The 18,280-nt window shown below is 39.5% G+C and overlaps 1 long non-coding RNA gene across 1 annotated transcript; it reads left to right on the top strand.

The window, feature by feature from the left end:
* Positions 1–782: 782 nt before the first annotated feature.
* LOC120231160 lies at positions 783–17,338 on the top strand. Its single transcript, XR_005528274.1, has 2 exons — positions 783–948; positions 17,046–17,338. It is a non-coding gene; the product is annotated as an uncharacterized LOC120231160 (long non-coding RNA).
* Positions 17,339–18,280: the final 942 nt, after the last annotated feature.

An 18,280-nucleotide genomic window follows, 5' to 3' on the forward strand; every position in this document is an offset into this window, starting at 1 on the left:
CTCATCAACTTGAGAATTGCATTTGCTTTCCACTTGCCCTGCTGGTTTTGGAATGAAGTCTCATTTATTTTATCTGTAGTCAAGTTTCTTCTTCAAAAGGTCCGTGATTGTCAGGGGCCTGTGATGACTTCTGTGTCATATCTCTGCACCTAGGGGAAGTGTTCTATTTCCCTCATGGGGTAATGGCTTTTTCACCTTTAGATGAATGAGTCAAACCTCAATAAAAAGAAGACACCCTTACAGTTTATTTACCGTAAGAACGCCATCTGAAACTCTTTGGTGTCAGTGTGCAAACTCTCAGGCTTCCTCATGTTTGTGTAATGGCATTTGTGTCCGAATGATGAAACGTGTTAAATGTAAGTCACAATACCCCACCCGAGATTTTATCATAATTACCATTACCACTAGTAACATTTACTGCGTCTACTTCATACGCCGTGTAAGAAGGCCTCATTTTCTCAGTTCTGCCTAATATTTCAGGTTATTTCTGTTTCCCTATAATTACAAAAAGAGTTCCCTTCCTTGGAAATGGTGATATCTCACCGCTCTTCTAAAGAGTCTAGTCTGACTCGTGGAGAGGAGTTATACCCCCTCTTCTGTTGCCAGCTAGGCAACAAAGAGAAAGCCTTCACTCCAGCCCACCACGTTCTGTGTGGTCCCCCAGAGGCCTAACACTTTGAGCAAATTTCCCTCTTCGTGGGTAAATGTGTCAAAGAACATATTGTGTTGTAGGTATTTTCTGCTCCAACCCTTCCTCCATTACTGTCATTTTTCAGATGCTGGGTTTTGCTTCACAGATTATAATTCTGATGCAAGAGCCCTTAGCAGTAAAGAACTAGGAATGAGCATCATCTCTACTATGAAGTCAATGGTTGTTACCACATCTAACCTAGTTCCCTTGCCAAAGAACTTGCCCTCCCGTACAGATGACTTCCGGTTAAACATGAGGTACGTGGTAAGGAATGCCTTGTAATCAGATAATGGTCTGGTTTCGATTTCATCAAATTATCTTTTAATTTATTTTCCACTTGAAAGCTGAGAGTTATTCTCTCTTATTTGCGTTTTTATATGTAAATTCTGATCTGGGTTTTAAATCCTGTATGCCACAAGACAATTCCTATTAAAATCACAACACATTAAAATTAAGCTGGAAATCTGGGGCACCTGGCTGGCTCAGCTGGTAGGGCATGTGACTCTTGATCTCGGGGTTGTGAGTTTGAGCCCCACCTTGGACACAGAGCTGACCTAAAAAATAATTGAGTTATAATTGGCAAGCTATTTTTTAAAAATCAAGTGGAAATCTATAACGAGATACCAAGTATTTCCAAGGTAGCTTAAACCGATTGTACTATTAGATTTATAAATAATGAGTTGACACTTCCAAAATGAGAATGCAGAGCAGGTGAAAATACCACCATTGGAAGCTCCTTTCTTAGAGTCTTCATCTGAAATATTATCCCTAATTTGGGGAAGACATCAGGAGGGTAGAGTTATCGAATGTACTGGGGAAAGAAGTTGGTCACTAGAACCAAATTTCCTGAGTTTGAAGCCTACTTGCTACGTGTTTGATTTGGGTAGGTAATTGACCTCCTGGGGCCTCAGTCTTCCCATCTATAAACTGGGAATTATATATATATATATATTTTTTAAAGGGGAGGGCACCTGGGTGGCTCAGTCAGTTAAGCGTCTGACTTCAACTCAGGTCATGATCTCACAGTCCGTGAGTTTGAGCCCCGCATCAGGCTCTGGGCTGACAGCTCAGAGCCTGGAGCCTGTTTCAGATTCTGTCTCTCTCTCTCTCTCTCTCTCTCTCTCTTCTCCTCCTCCTCCTCCCCCCCTGCTCATGCTCTGTCTCTCTCTCAAAAATTAAATAAGTAAATAAATAAATAAAAATAAAAATATTTTAAAAATAAATAAAATGGGAATAATAATGATTTGTGCTATTCAAACCACCTGACACTTGTCACACTGTAAGCTCTCAGTAAACATTAGCCATCATCGCCTCCATCATCATTATCACCACTGTTATTATAGGAGTCGCAGGTCTCTAAGTAAATGGTCAGATTTACCATGGGAACCATAGACCAAGTAGAGGAAGTGTATATTAGCACAAAAAGTTAATTTAGTCGCTTATCTCTCCAAATTGACAGGGAAAACCAAACCACCAAGGACTAAAATTCGAAGTATAAAGAGAACATAAATTTGAGAACATTAATTTTTTTTGTTTTTTTTTTAAGTTTTTATTTAAATGACAGTTCGTTAAGGGACACCTGGGTGGCTCGGTTGGCTGAGTGTCTGACTCTTGATTTCAACCTCAAGTCAAGATCCCAGGGTCATGGGATTGAGTCCTACATCAGGCTCCACACTCAGTGTGGCTTTGGGATTCTGTCTCTGTCTCTCTTCCTCTGCCCTTCCCCTGCTTCAGTGCGTGCATCTGAGTTCTATCTAAAAAAAATTCCAGTATAGTTAACATACAGTCATGTTGGAACTAATATGAACTCATATTAGTGTACTCATCACAAGTGCACTTCTCAATCCCCATCACTTATTTAACCCATTCCCATACTCACTTTCTCTCTGGCAATCATCAGTTTGTTGTCTATATGCAAGAGTTTTTCTTGGCTTGCTTCTCTCTGTTTCTTTTTCCCCTTTGCTTATTTGTTTTGTGTGTCTTAAATTCCACATATGAGTAAAATCATATGGTATTTGTCTTTCTCTTTCTCTGACTAACTTATTTTGCTTAGCATAATACTCCGTAGCTCCATCCATGTCATTGTAAGTGGCAAGATTTCATTCTTTTTTATGGCTGAGTATTATTCCATTTTTTATGGCTGTGTATGATTCCATTATTCCTTTTCTTTATCCATTCATCAACTGACAGATACTTGGGCTGTTCCATATTTGGTTATTGTAGATAACGCTACTATAAATAGCAGGGTGCATGTATCCCTTCTAATCAGTGTTTTCATATTCTTTGGATAAATATCCAGTAGGGCAATTACTGCAAGGTAGGGTAGTTCTATTTTTAACTTTTTGAGGAAACTCCATACTGTTTTCCACAGTGGCTGGCTGCACCAGTTTGCATTCTCACTAATAGTTCGAGAGAGTTCCCCTTTCTCCACATCCTTACCAATGCCTGTTGTTTCTTGTGTTGTTGATTTTAGCCATTCTGACAGGTGTGAGGTGATCCTCATTGCAGTTTTGATGCATTTTCCTGATAATCAGTGATGTTGAACATCTTTTTATGAGTCTGTTGGCCATCTGTATGTCTTCTTCAGAAAAATATCTGTTCATGTCTTCTGCCCATGTTTTTAATTGGATTACTCATCTTTTGCGTGTTGAGCTTTATAAGTTCTTTATGTATTTTGGATATTAACACCTTATCAGAAATATCATTTGCAAATATCTTCTCCATTCCATAGGTTGTCTTTTAGTTTTGTTGATTATTTCCATTGCTGTGCAGAAGCTTTTTATTTTGATGTAGTCCCAATAGTTTATTTTTGCTTTTGTTTCCCTTGCCTCAGGAGACGTATCTAGAAAGAAATTGCTATGGCTGATGTCAAAGAAGTTACTGCCTGTGTTCTCTAGGATTTTTATGGTTTTAGGTCTCACATTTGGGTCTTTATCCATTTTGAATTTATTTTTGTGTATGATGTAAGAAAGTGGTCCAGTTTCATTCTTTTGCATATTGCTGTCTAGTTTTCCCAACACCATTTGTTGAAGACACAGTCTTTGTTTCATTGGATAGTCTTTCCTACTTTGGTGAAGATTAATTGACCACGTAATTGTAGGTTCATTCCTGGAGTCTCTATTTTGTTCCATTGATCTCTTTGTCTATTTTTGTGCCAGTACCATATTGTTTTGATCACTACAGCTTTGTAATATAACTTGAATTGTGATGCCCCCTACTTCTTTTTATTCTTTTTCAAGGTTGCTTTAACTATTGGGGGTCTTTTATGGTCCCATACAAATTTTAGGATTGTTGAGAACATTAAATGACTAATCACAGTCCTGGCCTACCTCACCTGAAAGCATTTATAGAGGTTTATATTCACAGAAATTGATAAGAGGACCAGTGTTAAACCTTATCTTCTTCACAAATGTTGTAATATACTGTTGAAAATTAGATCATTTTGTTTTTTAACCATCAGTATCTATTCCAAGCCTTTACAACCTACACAGTAGAAAATATGAAGACAAAGACAAACAGTAATTAATACAAGGATTTCATGGAAAACTAAGCAGATGAATGTATAATTTATAGTTTGGAGTATTATTTTGCAAGACATTTAAAAATTATTACCCTGAGTGATTATTTTGAAAATTCCAGGTACCAGTAGACTTCATCCTTCTGTACAGTATTTTTTAAAATACCATCTCTCTGAATCCACAAATACTTATCTCTTTTTTTTTTTTTTTTTTTGGTCCCCATCCAACTGGTAACCAATGAAATGATCTTATATTATTCTAGGACAGGAGCCAGGAACTTGATCTTATTGCATAAAGCTACTCTGTTCCTCTTCATGCAAAATATATTCAGCCTCTGGTCCCTAGATACTTATCTGAGAGAGCACTTAAAATTGTTCCCTATGGAGTTGCTTGAGTGTCACTAGGAAATGAATTAAAAGAAAAAGAAAACCAACTCAGATATATCTGATACAACCCAACAAGTCAGTGTGTTTCAGTGGCTTAACTAGAATCACTCAGGACTCTCGTTTAAAATCCAGGTTTCTGGACAATATGAAACACATGAAGAATCAGAATTTGAAGAAGAAACAGGAGAAGTAGAAAGAGAGAGGGGGCAAAGGGGGGTGGATTTAAAAGCTAGGGCCCTTGTATCTGTATTTTCCCAGTGTCCATGGGTGATTCCTAGGACACTGAAGTTTAAGAATCGTTGCACTAGGGTCTTATTTTGTTGACAACCTCATTTTAATTAAGCAAATACAGAAACAAGACACAGATGTTGACTCTTATACCAAAACGAGTAACTTAGGTTTTATTATCTTTCAGATCTACAAATAATCAACCCATAACCGTTTTTTCTATGTCAAAATAACTAGATCCACTAGTTATCTAGTTAATTAGTTATAATACTAAATTAGTAATGATAACTATGAAAACTAACATTATTAGATTCCTTCTGTTGTTTAAATGAAATCAAAATGAAGTACTCTCGAACCCCAGGGTGGCTCAGTCGGTTAAGTGTTGGACCCCTGATTTGGGGTCAGGTCATGATGTCACAGTTTGTGAGTTTGAGCCTCACATCAGGCTCTGTGTTGACAGCATGGGGCCTGCTTGGGATTTTCTCTCCCTCTCTCTTGGCCCTTCCCCTTCTCGCATGCTTGTGAGCACGTGCGCGCTCTCTCTCTCTCTCTCAAAATAAATAAATAAACATAAAAAAGTGAAATGCTCTGAGTAAATCCTTGATTATATACGTATAATCTTTTATGTTTCTGATAACTGTGGTTTCCTACGAATATCAGAAATCTGCCAATTTTGAGACCTGCATTTGAAAGCCAATACTGGCCAATATACCATTCAAATGATAGAATCTTTGGACCAGGAAGGGAATTAGGGAGGAAAGGGAATACATTTACCACAGTGTTCAGTTTTAAGAGGCTCATTTAGATCAAGACCTGTAAATAATATTCATATCTAAAGTCTTTGCCAAGGTATGGTATATCTGAGGACTTCTATGGAGAGAAAGCAATTATAGAAAAATATTAACAAGATCATCCAGGGAGAAAATGAAAAAAGAACCAGTTAAGAGGTCTTAGAACAATGCAGGCTTTTTTTTTTTTTTTTGAATTTCACTTCACGTATGTGTACATAAATGGCACTAGATGAACAAGTTAAAAATCAAACAGTAATATAAGACTTTAAGGAGAAAGGAAGGTCCCATCCTGCTTATTCCCACTCTTGACTTTTGCTTCCCATAGTCAACATTTGCAATTCTTTAAACTCTTCTAGGGGTGCCTGAGTGGCTCAGTTAAGCATCTGACTTTGACTCAGGTTCGTGGGTTGGAGCCCCACATCGGGTTCTGCACTGACAGCTCAGAGGCGGGAGCCTGCTTCAGATTCTGTGTCTTCCTTGCTCTCTGCCCCTCCTCTGCTCACGCTCTGTCTCTGTCTTTCAAAACTGAATAAATGTTAAAAAAAAATTTTTTTAATATTTTTATTTATTTCTAGGAGAGAGAGAGAGAGAGACAGCGTGAGCAGGGGAGGGTCAGAGAGAGAGGGAGTCACAGACTGAAACAGGCTCCAGGCTCTGAGCCGGCAGTCAGCACAGAGCCCGACGCGGGGCCCGAACCCACGAACCGCGAGATCATGACCTAAGCGAAAGTCGGACACTTAACCGACTAAGCCACCCAGGCGCCCCAAAAAATTTTTTAAACTATTCTATTGTCCTCTGAATTTATTTTTTTTAGGCTTATTTATTTATTTTGAGAAAGAGAGAGAGGCAGAGAGAGAGAGAGAGAGAATCCCAAGCGGGTTCTGTGCTGATAGCACAGACCTTGATGCGGGGCTCGATCTCATGAACCATGAAATCATGACCTGAGCTGTAATCAAGAGTTAGATGCTTAACCAACTGAGCCACCCCAGGCGCCCCAGAAATTACTTTTTTAAAAAAAGGTTTACACTGCTATCTCAAGTCTTTCTCATTTTAAACATTGTACGTTGGCCACTTTATTATGGATGATGAGAGTACAGCTCTTCTCCCACCCTTCCTTCAACCCTATCCTCCCAAAATAATTATATCACTACTGTGGGTTAAATAAATATTCAGACTTTCTGTTATTATAACTTCCCTCATAAATACTGTTCAAAGATGAGTCACATAGTATACTACAATTATGTTTCCATTTCACTACTACTTTGTATTTATCCTGGAGCTAACATTCACTTTCTTTTTCTTCATTCAGTTTTCTGTGTAACCGTCACTAATTCCTCTCCAAATCTTAGCACACGGCTCTAAAACACCCATCAACATGGCTGAAAGCATGGGGGAAGCTATCAGTTTTATGCTTCCCCAGATGTTCTGGAATCTACATTATCCTGCTCCATTCTGGACTGGCTGCTTTCTGAACTCTAAAGCAAGCCTTCAGCATAGGGTTTTCCTCTGGTGTCATGGAAAGACTTCTCTCACTCTTCTTCCATATTGGAACACCCGGAAGTACCCACCCAGGAACACCACTCAGTCAAACCACTGGGCCATACCATTGGCAATAATCCAACTGCCACTGACACATGCTATTTGATACTTACGATTCTAGGGACCGTATAGTACATGCCTTCTCAGCGAGGGCAATATTGCCCCAAAAGGGGCAAAAGTTGTTTGGGGAGGGAATGGGTAGGACAAAAACACCTATTCTTTTAAAATACAAATAGGCATATACATATATATACAGCACATAAATGGATATACAATATATCTGTAGTGTTAAAATTTCATAGGTGGTTGTGATGTGGGGGAAATGTCTCAAAAGGCCCCTCAGGGGAGCAATCATAAAAAAGACAAAAGGTTGAGGGACACTGAGACACTACGGCCACAGATACCACAGCACGTCTGGTACCCCGTGTAGCAGCTACGTCGGCCGTCTCCGCCTTCCAAGCCCCTCACTGGTGGGTGTGCTTGTTGGGACCATTTTAAAACACAGCACTGTTGCTGCAAGGGAACCTGGGAAATGCGGCTTTAGCTTTGGAGTATTTAAAGCAGAGGAAGGTGCTTAGGAAGCGTGCACCCATCTGTAACATCTGCCAAAGCTGGGTCTGCAGTTTTAGGTTGAAGCCTTTTTGCACTTAGAATTTCAAAGGCATTGCTCCATTTTATTATTGTATTATAAGCTCCAATGATGCTGATTCTTTGTACGTGACCTGTTTTTTTTTTTTTTTTTCCATTCTTTTTCTTTATCTGGAAGCTTTGGGGATATTCCTTTTTTTTTTTTTTTAAGTTTATTTATTTGGAGAGAGAGAGAAAGCACACATAGGGGAGGGGCGAGAGGGGGGGTGGTATCTCAAGCAGCCTCGGTGCTGACACCATGGAGCCCAGTGTGGAGCTCAGTCTCACAAGAGATCATGACCTGAGCCAAACTCAAGAGTAGAGCGCTTAACCAACTGAGCCATGCAGGAGCCCCTGGATATTCTTTTTAACACTCTGAAGTTGTAGCGCTGTGTCTTGGGGATCTTTTCTATTTCTCATCCTGGGTATTTTGGGGGCCCATTCATTTCTAGAAACACATGACCTTGAATTCAGGGAAATTCTCTAACACCGTTGATAATTTCTCTGCTTCATTATCTCTGTTCTCTCCTTATGGAAGTCTTACTTGTAAGCTATTGGACTTCCTGAATTGATCCTCTCCTTGAATGTTCTTCTATTTTCCAGCTCTTTGTCTTATATAACACTTTCTCAACTTTATCTTCCTAATTCACTCGTTTCATTCCTTCAAATATTCTTCATTAAATCGGTGACAAAAGTTATATGCATTTACCTCACTGAAAATTCTTGCAATGAATGAAAGTAACAAAATGAGGTAATAATGAAATCTATTTTACACAAGAGAAATTTCATGTTGCAAGAAAAGGAATTTGTACAACAAAAGAAAATAGTCCCTCCCAAACACATGGGCAAAGATGACACGCCCCACAACTAGTTCCTTGTGTTCCACAGTTTACATAATCGTGAATCAACCACTTATGAAATGTAAGTGAGAACATTAAGAAATAAGAGACCCACCTCATGTTCCTGATTTTCACAGTATCAGCACTCAACTCATAATGGCATCTTTATTGACCCTAAAGATTCAATGTTTCCAAAGTAAAAAGCAAACTTAATTCTTAAAGCCTGCTGAGTAGGTGTTACTGAAAGAGTGGATTTCATGAAATGTACAAGGAGAATCTGACTCAACATAGGAAAAGAGTATGACTAAGAACATCAAATAAATATCACTAAGAGTAATGCTTACACATATTAAAGTATTGGTATGAACTGTGTTTTAATTGAATTTAGTGTCCATGAAATTAGCCAGTTTGACATATCATAGGACATGGCACCATATCAAAACACATGAATTCACCCATCAGCAGTTTCCACACCTACTTCCAAACCTAGCACACCTAATCCCAAATTAATATTTGTACAGTTGGAATAGTTGTTAAGAATTATAGTTTATTTAGAAAAAGAAAACAGAAACAAACATACACTCATCTTTGTAATTTAAAATACTTCAAATTATGCATGAACGGGGGCGTCTGGTTGGCTCAGTCAGTTAAGTGTCCGACTTCAGCTCAGGTCATGATCTCACGGTTTGTGGGCTCGAGCCCCGTGTCGGGCTCTGTGCTGACAGCTCAGAGCCTGAATCCTGTTTCAGATTCTGTGTCTTCCTCTCTCTCTGACCCTCCCCTGCTCATGCTATCTCTCTCTCTCTCTCTCAGAAATAAATAAAAAACATTAAAATTAAAAAAAAACAAATTACACATGAACAATGTTCAGATTTACGTTCTGAGAAAGTTTACTTTTTCCTAAGTTATATTTATGAGTCAAGGCTTTCTTACAAAGATAATTCTTAAGTATATGAATTAGACAAACTTACAGTAGCATTTCCAAAGCTTGATTTGTTCCTACGGATATGTGAAAGTATAAACCTATTCTGAATTCAGATATTTGTCAAGATTTGAGGTGTCGACATTTTGTCAGGCAAACAATTTAGTGGAAAAAAAATTGATCTTCCTCTTAAAATGGATGGCCTATAATAGTAAGGCCCTAGACTTTGGGGTTGAAATACATCTTAGAGGTCTAGAGAAGACACATGCTTTATTCAAAAGGACAAGGGTAAGTTATAAACTCATCAGTGTGTTGAAAATCCATTACTTTTAGAGAAACCAATACTGCTCTGCAGATGCGGGCACTGGGTTATAACATGGACATGAATTTCACACAATATTACTTCTTCCCCTTCAATCGTATTCCTGTAGAAGGGGAAATACATCTTTGACCTTAGGCAGTGGTCTCATTTGATGATTTGTGTAATATATTTGAATATATATATGTGGTATATATATTATATACCAAGCATTTCTTCCCCAAAGTATCATATTCACAAAGTAAATAATTATATTTAAAGAAGTAACAATGATAGAGTGAAATGAACCATCACTCTTTACTGCCGGCAAGGTAGAAGTTCTGCACAATATTTTCACCGCTAGCCATTTTGGCATCTGTAAGAGCTGTGGCATGAGATAAAATTCCTGTCAACCTTCAAAAAGTACAATGGTAGTGGGCGCCTAGGTGGCTCAGTCGGTTGCGTATCTGACTCTTAATTTGGGCTCAGGTCATGATCCCAGGGTCGTGGGATCACAACCACCCAGTGTGGAGCCTGCTTGAGATTCTCTTTCTCTATCTCTCTGCCCGTCTCCCATACTTGTGTCCATGCATGCCCTCTCTCTCTCTCTCTCTCTCTAACAAAGAAATAAATACATTAAATAGAATTTTTAAATGTACAATGAAAACAGCAGGTCATTTGTAGAAAGTTTGTTCCCTGTTCCCAATATAAGGTCGATTAACCAATATAAAGCACAAACACAGTAATATAGGGGAAGAAAACAAAGTCTCGGGGTGATACAGAATATTCAGGACAATATTTCCTCTGAGATCATAACTACTCTCATTTAGTACAATACACCCAACTGGAGAATTAAATAAATCTGGTTCAACCTGAATGGATAAGCAAAACTAGCATGAATGGCCCCAGTATTAGACGTTTTAAGAACCCCACTTTTGCCTTTAAAACTTCCACAGATGACAAAATCAAGATGAAACCAATTCATGGATACAACTGGGCACTAACTGAGGGTTTTTTGAATATTTAAAACTTCGTATGAAGCACGGGAAATAAATACATATTAGTTATTATAGTTATACATTCTTCAGTATCAGCCACTATTTATTTATTCATTTATTCACAAAATCTTTGTGTTCACTGAAGAGATAATAGAGGCACGTCTAACAGTGTTTCCATGGACTGCAAACCTTCTTTACTATGTGTCTGACCTCAGTGCACACACGCCTTCCACGCACTTGTCATACCCACTATGGGAGCTTTAACAATTGGAAAGCATGACACTCAACATAAATTTGCATCAGATGCAATTTTGTTTCTGCATATAAATAAAACCTAAAGTATACTTTGATACTGTGTCGATGGATGGAAATATTTTCAAAACCAGCTGATACCTTTTGAAATTCTAATATCATGGGAGATTGGTTAGATATGAAACAGGCAAAGATCAGATTAACAGAGAGAACTTACTTCAATCAATAAAAGAGAAGGACTCTTTTTTAGGCCCATTATTTTAATCTTTCAGTAACAAAAGTGTATTTGAATGAGACTTCTTAGAGCTTCAGTCTGAAACCTGAGCAAATTTTGGCCCTGAGTGAGAGAAAGAAGACAGAATTTCTAGGGGCTTTTGCTCAAGATCATTCGCATCAGTAATAAAGTAAGAAATGCAAAATTATTAAATCAACGTCAAACTGCTGAGGGCATCAGACGCGCTTAATCACCTCCACTATCGTACAAGTGTGTTTTATTAACCATGGGGAAGCTGGGTAGAATGTGGAAACGTATAAAACCAACTGCGGAGAAAGATCATTCAGGGAAATCCACTTTCTTAGTGCTTCAGTCCACAATCATTGCAGTGTTCATGGTAAAGAAAAAAAGTCATCAAAATGAAACAAGTAGAAGGATCTATAGATGGTCAACAAAAGTGTCCAAAATGTCGCTTTGAAGATTTTGAACTCCCCAAATTATTACATTTTTAAAAGTTTATTTATTTATCCTGAGAGAGACAGAGCCAGTGTGAGTGGGGAAGGGATGGGAGAGAGAAGGAGAGAAAGAATCCCAAGCAGGCACCACACTGCCAGCACAGAGCCCCACTTGGGGTTCAAACTTACAAACCATGACATCATACCTGAGCCAAACCAAGAGTTGGGTGCTTAACTGACTGAGCCATCCAGGTGCCCCATTGCATTGCTTTTAACAGCTGCAGCTTGATACGCTATAAAGCACTTTTTTAATACATAGAGACTCATATTTTTAAACAGTTTTTTAATGTTTATTTATTTTTGAGAGAGAGAATGAGAGCACAGTCACGGAGGAGCAGAGAAAGGGGGAGAGAGAGAATCCCAGGCAGGCCCTGGACCTGTCAGCACAGAGCCCTATGTGGGGCTCAAACTCACGAACTGTGAGACCATGCATGACTTGAACCAAAATCAAGTTTTTTTGTGTGTGTGTTGAAAATTTTATTAACATTCAGTTTAAAATCTTTACACCTGTGGCATGCCAAGATCTAGAAGCTTCTTAAAGAAGTTACCCATTAGGGTGTGGTCCTTGGTTTAGAAGTCATGGGGCCTTGGTAATCTTTTGTTAATTGGTTTAAGAATTCACAATCTTCCGCCAGGGCTGGTAATACTGTACCGCTTTCTTCTCCCTCACAAAAATGATTCTCGATAATGTTCAAAGCAGTTAGGGCAACCTGTGGGTTCTCATGAAGTTGCAAAGCCTCAATTTTATCAACGCCACCAATTTCTTCTATCAGGAGACACATGTTTTCCTTCTCTGAAAGTTTCTCTGCTGCCTTGAGGATAAGAGAGATAACATCAAGGATTATGATAACAATTTTGGGATCTTGGATGGTAAGCAGATTCACCAGACTGAGCCACCCAGGTGCCTCTAGAAACTCGTATTTTAACTCTTTATTTTTTTTACATGCTACTCCTAGAATATAAAGTTGTTCCAACATAAAGCAAAAAATTTTAACCAGTAGCTTTGAAACAGCAAAAGCCACCTATAGTCCTCCAACTAAACAAATGGGAAAATGGAGACACAGAGATGTACATTAATTTGCCCAAGTTCACACAGCAATTGAGTGGCAGAGCAGGGGTGTGAAGCCGAATCCTCCCAGCCAGAGCCCTTTCCAGACGACACAGGGCATCTACACTGTGCCAATGTTCTGTCGAGGACATGGGGCTTTCAAAGAGCGTGCTGAGGACTTCACATGTACTTGAGAACACGAAATACAGTCTTCCACACCCAAATCAGCCTGAAGCAACTGAGGAATAATACCAGGCCCTACGTGAGGATTAAAAAAACAATAACAAAAAGGGCACCTGGGTGGCTCAGTTGGTTAAGTGTCTGCCTCTTGATTTCAACTCAGGTCATGATCTCATGATTCCTAAGATCAAGCCCCACAGTGGGCTCTGTGTTGACAGTGTGGAGCCTGCTTGGGGTTCTCTTCTCTCTCTCTCTCTCTCTCTCTCTCTCTCACTATCTCTCTTTGTGTCCCTCCCCTGCTTGCACTTTATCAAAATAAATAAATAAACTTTAAAAACCCAATAACAAAACAGTAAAGTGCTATAGGTGTTCAGAGATGGGAAGGGATAGTTTAGGTTTGAAGATGGAGAAATAGTTTCATGGATTCTGTCTCAGAACAGAACTATTTATTAACTTTTTATTTGGATATAATTTCAACTTGAAAATAATTACAAATATAAAAATTGCATCAGGCACACTTGTGTACCCTTTTCTCAGACTCAGATTCACCTGTTGCTAATTTTTTTTATCCCATTTGCTCTATCATTTGTGCTGTTTTTATTTCTTCCTTCCTTCCACAATGAACATTCCATTGATCAAAATAAGTTACAAGGTCAGCCCTGTTTCACTCCACCCCTTGATGGAAGGAGCAGCCAGGAATGGGAAGAAGTATTGGTAGCTATCTTTTCCATCAACCTTCTTTTTCCTTTTCAGTTTCTAGAAGTAAATTCATTGTTTCTGAAACCCAATATGGAAAGAAAGAAATGAAGGGTTTCGGGTAGCTGACTAGGAAAGGCTTATGTGACTGGTACTTGAACAATGTCCTAAATGAGTGATCAGAGCTTCTTTTCCCATGCATCGAATCAGAGTTTTGTTTATGACCGGTGAGGGGGGAATATATTCAGAAGTTTTGGGAACACTTTGTACAAGTATCTTGATTTAAAGAATTTCAGCTTAAGTAAGATTGGAAATCTGGAAAAGTTCCAAGCCAGATACATAATAATGATTTGCTAAAGTGATTCTTCAGAAGGAAAGCTTAGAAATCAAAGGTTGGTGGGCAGAAAGTGGGGAGCCATAGAAGAGGATTGGATTACTCTTTTCTGATTCTTTTTAACACTGTTTTCCATTTTCATTAAGGGCACAATGATGTCACCACCACCAAAGACAGATTTGCACGTCAACATAAATAAAACTGTGATTACGGTGGCAAATGACAAAAATGCTTCTCCTGACCATCCAGTTCTTTATTGGGCACACATCAAACACTGTTCTATGGACCAGGGAGAGGAAGATAATCGTCTCTGCCCATCAGGAGCTTCACAGGGAGGGACATAGAGGCTGAAGGATTGTTATGACACAAAGTGCAGAATAGACACCTGCCAGAGATACGACCCATCCAGCAATGTTTGGATGCTGTTCAGTAAAGATGTAGGACTATCACTTTAAATAGAAACATCACAGACTAAATGATCCTTTTGATCCTACAAAAAAAAAAATGGCAGCAGAATGTATGTGTACAGTCTATCATACGTATTATGTTTATCTTGGTTTCATTTTAATTTTCACCTTTTTAACAAAGACTTTCAAACATTCACAGAAGTAGAGAGAAGAGTGTGATGCATATCTGTCACTCGGCTTCAACAATTACCAACATGGATCAAATCCTCTTTCATCTATACAGCCCATGCCCCAGTCCCTGGGTAGAGAACTTCAAAGCAAATCCCAGACATTATGTTATTTAATCTGTAAATACTTCTGCTTGTATCTCTAAAAGATACACACATAAAAGTAGTAAGAATAGAAATTTGATATCATCTAACACCAGCCAGTGTTCAAATTTCCTTGATTGTCCTATAAAAGTCTTTTGTCATTTTCGTTTGTTTGAATCAAGAGATAGTCAAGGTGCAGGTTACATTTGATTAAGATCTCTTACGTTTCTTTTAATGTATAAAAATCCTCCCTCTCTCTTTTCTGATTTCTTTCTCTATTCTTCTTATTATTTTGTTGTTGTTGAGGAAACTGGGTCATCCATTCTGTAGAATTTTTCAGTCTGGATTTGGCCAGTTGTGTCCCTGTGGTGAGTTTAATACACTCTTCTATCCTCTGTCTTTCCCTCCAACCGGTATCTACATCTAGAGCCTCAATCAGATTCTGGCTGGATTCTTCCGACAAGAATTTTCTATAGGCGGTAATGTGTATCTCCTACTGCATGGCATCAGGAAACGTCCAATATGGGGGTATTTCTTTCTTGGTGACGTTAAAACTGCTCAGTGGATTCAGGTGTTAATGGCCTGACCCTTTCTTTACGATGCTTCCCCGCTGGCCCTTGAGTTAATAGTTTAAACAGCTGTGATTTATTTTTAGTGCTATGCTTTGATAATTTGATGACATCAGATCTTTCATATTCTGTAACCACAAGCTAAATTCTAGCCCCAAAATACACACATGTAACACAGCACAGAAGGAAAAGCAGAGAATCTTCATCTCCGTTTTTTTGGTATCTAGCCAACTACTCTCTAATAAATACACCACTCTTGGGTTTCGTTTGCCTCCTCTGTAAAATGAGGGAGCGGCTGGGCGATTAAGTTATGTTCTAACTGAAATTCTGTGGTTGCGACTTCCCCAGATTCTCACAGGAATGATACTGGTTCTAGAAGCATTTGGCCTCTGCGCATGTGTGTACAGGTCCCACCCACCGCCCTGTCTAAATAGCTTCAAGGGTAAGAAGTCTACAGTCAGAAGTTTTATTGTCCCTGTTGACCCATGACTAAAATTTTGGTCCGCAAGCCGCTGAGGCTGCAGTAATAGTTCTGCAAGTTCTGAGTGGTAAGACCAGTATTACTACTCTTCAGGCAGAGGGTAAAAACAACGCTACCAGTGAATCAAGCTTTATGGGGCTTTTCTGAAGGATATTTGACTTTTTTTTTTATTATTGTTTCTAGGAGAGAGAGAGAGAGAGAGACAACGTGAGCAGGGGAGGGTCAGAGAGAGAGAGAGACACAGACTCTGAAACAGGCTCCAGGCTCTGAGCTGGCAGTCAGCACAGAGCCCGACGCGGGGCTCGAACCCACGAACCGTGAGATCATGACCTAAGCGAAAGTAGGACACTTAACCGATTAAGCCACCCAGGCGCCCCAAGAATATTTGACATTTAAGTCAACTATGTGTTTCAGAGATTTTACAAGAAAACAGTCTTGGGTTGTGCTTGGTCACCGAGAAACCTATCAGCTGACTCTGAGTTTTGCGTGGCAGTAACTGCAATATTATTAACCTCTTTAGATGCCTGAATTTTTCACTCGTGACAGTTACCTTACTTCAAAGACTATTGCTGTACGGCCTGTATTTGGTGAGATATAAACAGAAGGATGCATTTTATTTACCTTATACACATATGACTTGCTGTACAAGTGTATTTACAATATATACCAGATAACCTGCACTACCCTCAAGTAGTGATTCAACACATTGAGACAAGAGAAACTGTAAATCAGGGCTTTCAGTTAAAATTAAAACCAAGGGCCCTTGGTTGGCTCAGTCGGTTAACCATCCGACCTCAGCTCAGGTCATGATCTCGCGGTTCATGAGTTGGGCTCTGTGCTGACAGCTCAGAGCCTGGAGCCTTATTCGGATTCTGTGTTTCCCTCTCTCTCTGCTCCTCCCCCGCTCACATTCTCTGTGTGTGTGCCTCTCTCTCTCAAAAATAAATAAACATTTAAACAAATTTTTTAAAAAGACAAAAAAAAACCCAAACGTTTTTTGGAAAGGCAGCTAGATTTCTACTATCTAAGGAATGCCTGGGTTTAGAAACTGAGTCTCAAAATACCCACCCCTGTCCCATAAGATGTGTCTGCATTAAGCCAGATGAACAGTTGCTCACCTTTTATGAACCAGGACGCCCCTTGGAATCAGTCGAGTGTCCCAGTGACAGCCAGCAACACATCCCTTTGTTTCATTTTGCAGATCCAGACTTCCTGAGAAGATGTGAATTTACAAAATCTCGGGCTGAGAACTTTCTTTTTGTCATCTAGAAAGCAGATTATATTTCATGTTTCGCTCTGATCATCAGAAGCAGAACGAGAAAGATGTTCATGCAGAGGCGTGAGGTTCAGGGAAAAGTCTGGATCCTTTTGGTGAACTGCCCCAGATGTAAACATGTTTTGGCGAATGCTTTATCGCTTAATATGTAAGTTGTTCTTTTGAAACATTTGTAGTTAATTGCATGTTAAAGAAAATAAACCAGTCTGAAGTGAGAATTTACCTTCCACTCAATCTAGCAAAACATGCCTTCAGCCAACGTGAATTTCTTTCTTTCTTTTTTTTCCTGACGTTTGCTCACAAGGAAGAATACCTACTGGAAACGACACTCTTGATTAAGGCTTTTGGTTGAGCAGGATTTTAGCTGATACTGTGATGGAAGACAGAATTCTTGAAAGGCTGAGCCACAGAGTCCTCATTTGGCTGAAAGGGGTCCAAGGCTATTTCCTAAAATGGGATATCATGTGAGATGACGCTTGACACGTTGGTGTAGAGTAGTCCGTCACCCACCCAGTGACACTGTGATGGGGGGTGGGCCGGGCCGAGGTTTGCAGAGCACCGTGAAAGAGAAGGCGCATACTTATTGCACTCTTAGCATTGAACCCAGAGTTTAAGAATAAGGACTCTTAGGCACCTGGGTGGTTCAATCAGCTGAGAGTCCGACTCTTGATTTCGGCTCAGGGTGGGATCCCAGGGTCGTGGGATTGGGCCCCAAGTCAGGCTCTGCGCTGAGTGTGGAGTCTGCTTGAGATTCTCCCTCTCTCTCTCTCTCCCTCTGCCCCTCTTCTGCCCGCTCTCTCTCTCTCTAAAATAAAATTAGGAAAGAATAAGAAGAAACTCTTAAGAAGGTGTTCTGATGTTTTGGGGAAGCAAAGGAAGGAAGACAAATCTGTATATATGAATTTATACTTATATTCTGTCTTCTGTTCACGAAAAACCAGAGCTGGATAGTAGTTAAAGCAGTAAAAACTTTTTCTTCAGGACTCTCAAAGTAAAAGAAAGATCTCAGTACAGAACCGGGGTCAGTTCTGAATACAGCAGAGGCGAGTGGGAATTTCTGGTGAAGTGGAAGGGTAAGGGTCAGCGGGTGGAAATTCACTGACCCCCAGGGAGGGGACAGGATTACAGCGACACTGACCTAGCAGGGCTCTTGCCAAGAT

This window comes from Hyaena hyaena, unplaced genomic scaffold (genome assembly GCF_003009895.1).
Source record: "Hyaena hyaena isolate Hyena2069 unplaced genomic scaffold, ASM300989v1 scaffold_53, whole genome shotgun sequence".
Taxonomy (NCBI): Eukaryota; Metazoa; Chordata; class Mammalia; order Carnivora; family Hyaenidae; genus Hyaena; species Hyaena hyaena.